Raw genomic sequence first — 8,652 nt, forward strand, 5'->3', positions numbered from 1 at the left:
ACTCAAAGACCCCCTGGTTTCAGGAGGCCTATTCCTGCCTCTGACAGTCTCCTTCTGCCTCACTGTTCCCAAATCATTCCTGGACCAACAGACTTCCCTCCCAGACCTCAGGAAAACACCAGTCTGCCTTCCCTGATCAGTAAACTTTGCCAGGCTGACTCCAGGTATCCTCTTTTTGTGAGCAGAGGAAGCAGCCCACCTGTGCTGTGTTATTAACACGGACAAGTCCCATCCACAAGCTGGTGAAACTCCATCAAGAAGACTTCAGATTAGAGCTGATGTCCATGACAACAGCACCCATCTGTGGCTGCTGAAGGCTTCATCGTCCCTTGCGAATGAGTGGTAAACTCCAATCCTGTTGCATCAGGCATCCACAAAGGATCTGTGGCTGCTCCTCATCCTCCTCCATGGCATACTCTTGCCCACGGAAATGTCTGTCTCCACCATTTTTCATTTACAGTTTTAGTTTTTCTTTCCCAACCAATTTCTTTGTTTGATCCCCAATAAACCTTCTTTTATAGATTTCCATGTGTTTCTTCCAAGGAATTAGAAGGCTTTATGTCAATTTCAATCTCCAAAGCTGATAGCAACTGAGAAAAGTTCTTTCTTCAGATTAATACCTCCTCCTGACTTGACATTGAGCTATTAATAATCACTTGGTATATGCTTTCACCAGGAAAACCATAAGAGCCAATAGAACTACAATATGTGGATATAAAATAAGCTGGTTTTCCCCAGGCTAGATTTTTATGGATAGCCTTAAGTGCTTAAAAGAGACAGAAAGGAGCACCTGAATCTTTCCCATTCCTTGCTGCTTCATGCCGGTGTGGGGACAGACGGTGCTGCAGTATGAGCAGAGGAAATCCGGACAGGTTGTTTCCCATTTGTCTTGGGGCCTGTCTCTACAGCTCTGCCACATTTAAAAAAAAAAAAAAAAAAAAAGAGTGAGAGACAGAAAAGTTCCTAGTTCACTTCCTTCCTGTTATCCACTAAGATCATTATCACATCGCCAAAAATGAGGTCCATTTGTTAAGATGCACCTCAGTGACTTGTTCCCCAACCATGTATCAGCACATCTCCCTCTCCAAGATTTTAAATTGATGACTCCTCTGCCCATTTCAGCAGTTTGTTCAGCATTGTATGTTATTTACAGCTGCCAACTGACTTGTTGGGGTTCCTTATGAGTCGACTGAAGACATCTTAGGTGGGTTCCACTCCAAACATGAAATCCAGTCACCTTCCAGGGGCTGCCCCCACACCCCTGTGGCTGCTGCACCTTCCTCCTCCTCTTCTCCAGAATCCATGTCCTCATTTTGGTACCCCAGCAGAGCAGAGGATGACAGTGGCCTGGATGCCCTGCCTTTTCAGCCCTAGCCCTTCATTCTCTAGACCACGTGATGTTGAATAAGATTTTCTTGAAGGGTTTAGAACAACTAAAGGGAAATAAGTGGTTGAATAGGAAGATTTTCAAATGTGCAGTATAGGATGGCCTCCATAGTCCAAGGGGATGGTTAATATTAAATGTCAACTCGATCGGATTGACGGATGCAAAGGATTGTTCCTGAGTGTGTCTGTGAGGTGTTGCCAAAGGAGATTAGCATTTGAGTCTGGGCAACTTTCTTGCCCAGAAAGTTGCCCCAGAGACAATGTGGTTCTCACCAGCAGTACCTTCCCCTGCTGGGGTTTCCTGTTTAGGATGTTCCTCTTGGTGCTAGAAGAACAGTCTGGGCTAGTGTGGTTTCTCCCCAGGAGGCACCCATATCTCCTCACCCATAGGTGTCCCTTCCAAATCTCAATCTAGGAGGAGCAGACCTACCCTCAATCTGGGTGGGCACTATCTAATCAGCTTCCAGCATGGCTGGAATAAAGCAAGCAGGAGAAGATGGGAAGAGCAGACTTGCTGAGTCTTTCCATCTTCATCTTTCTCTCATGCTGGATGCTACCTGTCCTCAAACATCAGACTCCAAGTTCTTCAGCTTTTGGACTCTCGGACGTACACCAGTGGTTTGCCAAGGACTCTTGGGCCTTTGGCCACAGACTGAAGGCTGTACTGTCAGCTTCCCTACTTTTGAGGTTTTAGGAATTAGACTAGCTTCCCGGCTACTCAGCTTGCAGACGGCCTATTGTTAGTCAATTCTATTTAATAAACTCCCTTTCACATATACATCTATCGTATTAGTTCTGTACCTCTAGAGAACGTTGGCTAATACAGAGAACAACACTAAAAGAGGCCAAGACCTGAGCAGGCTTAACCCCATTTCTTGCCCAGAAAGTTGCCCCAGAGACAATGCGGTTCTCACCAGCAGTATCTTCCCCTGCTGGAATTTCCCATTTAGGATGTTCCCCTTGGTGCTAGAACAGTCTGGGCTGGTGTGGGTTCTCACCAGGAGGCACTCACATCTCCTCACCCATGGGTGTCTCTTCCAAATATCAATCTGGTGCCAACTGGTGAAACACACACACTCCCAAGTTCAACATCATGAGAAGCATCTGGAAGAATACAAACATCTTCCTAAGAACAAAATTTGCAAGATCTGGAATGCCATCACATGCCCCTTGGACTATGGAGGCCATCCTACACTGCACAGTTGAAAATCTTCCTATTCAATCACTTATTTCCCTTTAGTTGTTCTAAAGGATGGATGGATTGATATGGATGGACGATGGATGGATGCATGGATGGATGAATGGATGGATGATGGATAGGGGATGGATGGATGATGGATGGATGATGGATGGATGATGGATAGATGATGGATGGATGATGGATAGATGATGGATGGATGAATGATGGATGGATGGATGATGGATGGATGGATGATGGTTAGATGATGGATGGATGGATGGATGGATGGATGATGGATAGTTGATGGATGGATGGATGGATGGACGGATGATGGATGGATGGATGGATGGATGGATGATGGATGGATGATGGATGCATGATGGATGGATTGATAGGTGGATAGCTAAGATAGTAGCTTCTCTTTCTAAAGCTAACACATTCCAGCTATTTCCTTAGCTATCTAGGAGCTGGTACATTACTCATCTTGGGCAGACTTTATTTTTTGTCACCACCACCCTCTCTACGATGATTTGAATGTGTCCCCCAAAGTTCATGTGTTGGAAACTTAAACCCCAATGCAACACAGTGCAGAGGCAGGGCCTTAAGTGGTGCTTAGGTCATGAAGGCAAAGCCCATTAATGCTGTTATCATGGGAGTGGATTCCTGGTAAATGGACATGTTCAGCCCTCTTCCCTTCTCTCTCAAACATACTCTCTTTGCATTTCTGTCACAGAATGTATCATCAAGAAGGCCCTTGCCAGATGCCAGCACCTAGGTAGTGGACTTCCCAACCTCCAGAATTATGAGAAATACATTTCTTTTCCATATAAATGACCCAGCCTGTGGTATTCTGTTACAGCAGCATGAAAGGGACTAAGACAGCCCCCAAACCCTTTCAGATTGTTTCCTTGGGCCTGTTAGGTGTTAAAAAATAGGATTATTTCTGATCTATCTGCCTGCTTTCCTAGCCTCACAAAGACCCAGGTACAACTTTAAAAAGACTGCTTGCAAAAGCCTGGAAAACACAGGCCATCCTATTTACCTGGGGGAAAAGGGAAAAAAGGGGGGAAATCGAGGGTGAAACACAATTTTTCTTTCACTTATATATGGGGGATGGGGGTGGTACATTTCAAAAGGAAACTTCCATGAAGGGGAGAGGGATCAGGGTGGCTTTCCCCAGCCCCCCATTCTGCCACCTGCCAGAAATACTAAGTGTTCTGCAAGCTTTGCAGCATATTGGCTCCACCAGTACACTTATGAAGACTTGGAACTCCAACTGTGAAAGGTTTCCAATTTCTATACTAATTTATGTCATGTATATTTTCAGCGTCACTGTAGATGTTAATTCTCAAAAATGGTACCATCTCACTCAATATTTTCTTTTCATAATAAGAGAGCTTCTATGGAATGTCTTTTTAAGTCAATACTATCATAAGACAGCTAAATGATAGATGGATATAGATGGATGATGGATGGATGGATGGATTGATAGGCAGATAGCTAAGACAGTAGCTTCTCTCTCTAAAGCTAACACATGCCAGCTATTTCCTTAGAGCAGGTACCTAAACCTTCTGACTCCTCATTAGTTGAAAGTGTGCCCCCCCCCCCACATTTTAATCTTCAGACTCAGCTGTTCAATCAAGCTGGGGAGGAGATGACTGCATTGACAACTTCATGAGGAATCTCAGGCATATATGTTCCAAGGAAAAGCCACATTAGAATTTAGTATGAGCCCATATGGGCCCTTGGAAGCAGCAGCAGGAACAGCTGTCTTCTGAGGTCCTTGCCAACGGGCCTGAAAATCAGTTGCACCGTTGACCTCAAGTGGAAATTTCCTCACCCACCCTGCCATGAGCTTTCCAAGTTGCCATATGGTGCTTCCTGCCCCCCCTTTGAGCCCCTCCCATATGGTCCCCTTGTGTGGAGGTTACAGTTCGAGGAAGATTTGGAGAACAGAGTCACAAGGATGGATCCAAGAACAAAAGGTATGGCCAAGCCACAGATGTGCTCATGCACAGATCCAACAGACTCCTCCACGCGGCTCACACTGGACCTAAAGGATGTGTTTAGTCATCCCTCTCCTCGGCCCCAAAAGGATTTAAGATAGATCACTATGTTACAGCCTTTGTTCACACATTTCACAAACCTGCTTTCTTTGCCTGACACATCTCAGTTTTTTTCCTATCCGTATCTTTAGTCTCAAAAAAAGGCTGCAGGGATCCAATGTCCTTCATCAGTTTTGCTGCAACAGCAACCACAGACTTACCCCATTTTCACAGAGAGAGAAAGAGACTTTAAAGACGCATCATTTGCCTCTACTTATACTCGGGTACAGAGCCTACCTGTCCTTGTTACCTGCTTTACTTTTCTCTCAAAAAAAAATGAAATAAAACAGAAAATTAATTACATCCCCAAACCTGCAAAACATAAAGAAAGTGCAACATCAGAAGTAAAGTCAAATTCTATCCTGACAACATGTGAGTAAATAGTGCCTTTAAAACGTTTTGAGAATGAGCAGTAGATTCAAATAATGGAATTTTCTTTTCAACTATGAGCATAGTACATCATAGAAACTGTGTCTATTCAGGGTTATAGTCACAAAATACAACTTCTGTATTCCTGACAACATGAAATCCAGCCTTTTACATGAACACAAATATGAACGTGCCTCTGATGTTATTCAAAGATAAGCAGTGCATATTTTGGATGTGAGAGCAGAATTGCTTTGCTTCCCAACTCACAGAACAGTTCTGTACTAAGGATATGAGCAAAAAATAAGCTTGATTTTTATAGACTTGTACTTTTTTCCCAAGGCCTTGCCCCATAATCTTATTAAATTTAACAGTTCAAAATAAGTTTCCCTGGGAAACTTCAAAAACTGACTCCTATTTTTGAAAACACTGACTTTTAAAATGTTTATTATCGATTTTCAATTACCAAAAAAGTCAGAAATTTCCAATATGGAAGATTATGACTTAAGAAGTAAATAGTCACCCTTTTTTCTCTCTCAGAGACAATTGGAATCAGTAGTTTGGCGTATATACCCTTTCAGGGTTTAAAATTTATAGAGACAGATTATTTGTATAGATACACACTCACTGACAGATGTTCTGCTTTTCCTAGCAAAATGGAGCTGGAATTTACCAACTGTTCTGCTGCTTGCTTTTTCCATGTCATGATGTATCCTGGATGTCTTTCAATTTCTGTGTCCCCTTTCTCTTGGGAGACCCCACTTTCCCGTCCATGGTGTGGCTGGGACAATGGCCCCCTGCTTACCTATCTCCTGCTGAGGGACAGTTCACAGGGAGTGAGTAGGCTATTGATCGCTCTCTGATTTTTAGCAATTGTGAGATGCAGCAGTGAGTCTCCTGTGTGTATGGCTTTCTTGACTTGGGCAAGTCTGTCTCTGGAATGGAGTTGGGTCCCTCAGTATGGGACAGGATGAGCATGGCATGACTCTGTGGACAAGGAGGGCCTAGCTGGCCCCAGGAGCAGCTTCTGGCCTTAGATTCACAGTCATGGAGAGTGGGCCTCAAAGCTCTAGGAAAGTGGTTTTCAACTTTTTATTTTAAAACAGACAGATCCCTTTTCAAGTAAAAGCTGACTTGGGCCACCTCTATCTAAAAACAAAAACATCAGAAAAATTGTTCTGGCTGAAATAGGATGAGGGGGCTCAGAGACAGGCCTCAGTTTCCCCTTTTCTCCCTATGCCTGCTCAAACTCCTTGGGCTCCAAGAAACAAAGTTTAAAACATCAGAGTGAGAGCTGGCAGGAGACGCCGACTTTTGATACCGGAGGTCGAGCAAAGACCCCGTAAACAGGGCAGGGCAAACCCCAAATCACAGCCTCCTGAGTCCTGCAGTCATGTGGGGAGCCCCTTCTGTGGGACAAACCCAGGCTTCAAATGGGAAAGACGTCTGCAGAGCAGAGACGGGACAGGGTGCTCCAGCGTTTGGAGGTGTGGAGTGAAAACGGTGTGGCCATCCTGAAATTATGAAAATCATCATGGTATCCCTCACATTGTGTCCCTCTGACCCATTGGCTGTGCGCAGGCCTAGAAATCACCCATCTGCAAGTCAGTTTCCCGTGAGGGAGGGAACATTTCGATGCCTGTTTTGAGCCTAGCAAGGGACTTTCCTGAGTTTCCCGGATCTTGGGAAGAGACATTTGCCCCGGGTTCCTCATCGCAGTCACCAGCCACTGTGTTAATTGCACAGCTCCTCTGGGCCACGCCTCGTGGCTGCTGGGAGGATATAAAGAAAAGCAAACAGACGTGGCTTCTGCTCTGGCGTGGCTTCTTACAGTAAGTGGCGACCAACTGTGTGGTGCTATGGAGGCAGCGTGGGAGCTGAGGCCACCCTGGAGAGAGGAGCTAAGCCTGCTGCGTGGGAGAGAGTCCCTGGGGGGGGCCCAGGGAGAGCATGGAGAAGGTGGGCGGGGTGTATGGTAGAAAGTTTAACACTGAGAGGGCTTGTCTCGGTCCAGTCCTGGGGCAGTGGGAAAGTCACAGCTGGAGACTCACACTGTCCTCTGCTGACCACTTGTGATGTCTCTGGCAATACCCCTCGGTTTACTCAATACCCCTGCCTCAGTGGTGGACAGACACCCACACTTGGCTGGCTGAAAACTCAGTGGGCTCCTGATCTCCCCAGCGACACCACGTCTCAGTGAAGAACTACTGCATCTTTTCACTGCAGTGGCCACAAAACATGGGGCGCTGCCGGAGTCCTCTCTTGGCCATGTCTGGTCCGTCGGCAGATTCCATGCAGAGGCTGCCACTCCCCCACGGGCCGCACTGGGCCTAGCCATGCCCAGGAGCCCCCGCCAAAGCCTTCCTGATTTGCGTCCCCCAGGCCTGCTCTCGACACACCCCCAAACCCCTCCACTACCCACCTTCAGAATCAGAGCCCAGCCTGCGGGATGAGCTCCGCCGACCTCCTCATCATCCTCCGCTCATCTCTGGCCTCCAGCCTCCAGAGAGCTCCTCTGCCACTCCGCTCATACCTCCACGGTCCAGCCTCACAGCCTTTGCCAGGCTGTGCCCCTGCCTGGACGCTCTTCTCCCTGGGCAATAGCCCTTCCCCGCCACCCAGCTCTGCTTCCACCCAGAGCCCTGAGCATGTTTAGCTGAAGGTAAACATCACCTGCCTTCTGCCCACCCATCCCCCTGCCTCAGAACGTTAGCTCTTTGAGGACATGGATTTTTGGCCCGTTTTGTTCATTGATCTGTCCCCAGGGTGCTGGGCACATTGTAGGTGTTTGATAAAAATGTGTGGACAGAATGGATGAGATTTGAAGCTGGGGAGGCTGTGAACAGAGCCTTGGACTTCTCCACCTAAGAGCGGGTTTGTGGAGGCTGCCGACGAGGCTGCCACATGGATCCAAGTACCAGAGGAGAGCGGGGCTGGGCCAGAGCAAGTGGAGGTGAATGAATGCAGGTAGACTGGGCAGCACCGATGGGCTCAGGGGGACTGGGCATGACGGGGAAGGGATGGTGTTGATGAACCCCTATTTCAGGATGGGGCACAGGGGTCTGGAAGCCCCGAGAAGCCCCTGGTTTAGGGAGCTGATGCATTCCGTTTTGTAGAATTGAGTTTGTGAAGCCTTTTAAGAACCAAAGAAGAAGGAAGATTGATTCTCATGGGACTGGGGGTGGGACTAGGAAATAAAATTACATTTGGCTTCACCTTGAAAAATGGAATAGGACTTCATGGGCAGTGACGGGGAGAGGGCCTGGGGGTCCGTAGGTACCACCTGGATGGGCAGTGATCGCCCACCGTCAGCTTGGTGAGTGCTCCCGAAGGGAAGCAGATGAGGGCAATGTATCATAAACTACAGTATTCAATGATCTTGGATGCTAACGTTACTAGTTTCCCACCCAAATCCTGTGAAGGGCTGATTATTCCAGAACGCGTGACTGCGCTGGTGCTTTGGTACTAGGGAAAAGTCATGCTTTCCTTTTTTGGTGACTCTCTACCATCTGCAATTTTCAAAAGTAGGTTTCCTTTGTTTTCCCACAGACAGAAAACCTTCGGTGACTTGGGCAGAGTGTTGCATAAGGGAAATGGGTGCCAGTCCTGTTATGA

The 8,652-nt window shown here is 46.9% G+C and overlaps 1 non-coding gene across 1 annotated transcript; it reads left to right on the forward strand.

Annotated features, from left to right (window-relative positions):
* The first annotated feature begins 786 nt into the window (after positions 1-786).
* Positions 787-921, forward strand: LOC119471088. The gene has a single exon (XR_005200082.1). It is a non-coding gene; the product is annotated as a small nucleolar RNA SNORA55 (small nucleolar RNA).
* Positions 922-8,652: the final 7,731 nt, after the last annotated feature.

Source organism: Cebus imitator, unplaced genomic scaffold, assembly GCF_001604975.1.
Source record: "Cebus imitator isolate Cc_AM_T3 unplaced genomic scaffold, Cebus_imitator-1.0 Scaffold49, whole genome shotgun sequence".
Taxonomy (NCBI): domain Eukaryota; kingdom Metazoa; phylum Chordata; class Mammalia; order Primates; family Cebidae; genus Cebus; species Cebus imitator.